Genomic DNA, 1495 nt, shown 5'->3' on the forward strand with positions numbered 1-1495 from the left:
CTGAATGAAATAAGTCAAGCAGAGAAAGTCAATTATCATATGGTTTGATTTACTTGTGGATCATAAGGAATAACACAGAGGACATTGGAAGATGGAGAGGAGAAGTGAGTTAGGGGAAATTGGAGGGACAGACAAACCATAAGAGACTGTAGACTCAGAGAAACAAATTGAGGGTTTTGGAGGGGAGGAGGGTGGAGGGTTGGGTGAGCCTGGTGGTGGTATTAAGGAGGGCACGTATTGCATGGAGCACTGGGTGTGGTACATAAGCAATGTATTTCGGAACACTGAGAAAAAATAAAATTAAATAAAATTTAAAAATACACATATATAAAATTAAAAAAATTAGTCTATTGGAGAAGTAGACATTCAAATTAGAATTAAAATATAGTGTGATTTTTGTTACATTGAATATATGAATATAATATGAGTGTTCAAGGAAGGATTTATGGATCCAACATATAGCTTTGATAGAGGAAACCTTGTAAAGACTGTGATATAACTGTGTATTTTCATTCGGTAAAAACAACCAGAAACATATTTATAAAAATGATGATAATAAGGGTGCCTGGGTGGGTTAGTTGGTTAAAGCCTCTGCCTTTGGCTCCGGTCATGTTCTCAGGGTCCTGGGATCAAACCCCGCATCAGACTCTCTGCTCAGTGGGGAACCTGCTTCCTCCTCTCTTTCTGCCTGCCTCTCTGTCTACTTGTGATCTCTGTCTGTTGAATAAATAAATAAAAATCTTTAAAAATAAGTAAGTAAGCTTTGCACAGTGGCAGTATCGTAGCCAATGAGGTTTATCCGAGGCGCGATTATTGCTAATTAAAAATAAGTAAGTAAGTAAGTAAATAAATAATGATAATAATATTACTTGCAGCAATAGAGATCACACTCCATGAGGAACTGTAAGGTATCATAATGAGAGTAAGAAAGGATTTATTATAAAATCTGGACCTGTGTTAGGTTCCTTGGGGGAAAGAATGGCTACCATTTATCTGATAGTTAGAATTGCCAGATACTGTGCTAAGTTTTTTTCCCCTCCTTTTCATAGTTATCAGTTATATTTATTTTTTAACTTTTTTTGTTCTCTTCTTTTTTAATGGTGTTTCTTTATTCTTTCATTAAATACTTACTGAGTGACTTTTTAGGTAGGGTCTTCATGAATATACATAAATACAGCCTGAGAGATATGTTTTATTTTTTAATATTTATTCATTTATTATGCTTTCTGATCCCCTTCACCCATCTCTGAATTTTTTAAACATAAGTTTATTGAAATCTGTGCATGTGGGTCACTTTTGACTACATTTTCTGTGACACAAAAGGGGGTTCTTTGAAGAGTGATCCAGATGATGTATCACCATACCTAACTCAACAAGAAAAAATAGATTGGAGATTATAGGATTTATTTTCTTTCTTATATTTATTTTTGGGGGAGTAGACTTAACTGTATTTCATGATGGAGAGAAACTGCATAATATGTCCACATCAGTACAT

General features: G+C 34.5%; 1 pseudogene; it reads left to right on the forward strand.

Moving 5' to 3' along the window:
* Nucleotides 1-759: 759 nt before the first annotated feature.
* On the forward strand, nt 760-891 carry LOC122890631 (annotated as a pseudogene).
* The last annotated feature ends 604 nt before the right edge of the window (nt 892-1495 follow it).

The sequence above is a fragment of the Neovison vison genome, chromosome 11 (genome assembly GCF_020171115.1).
Source record: "Neovison vison isolate M4711 chromosome 11, ASM_NN_V1, whole genome shotgun sequence".
NCBI classification, from domain to species: domain Eukaryota; kingdom Metazoa; phylum Chordata; class Mammalia; order Carnivora; family Mustelidae; genus Neogale; species Neogale vison.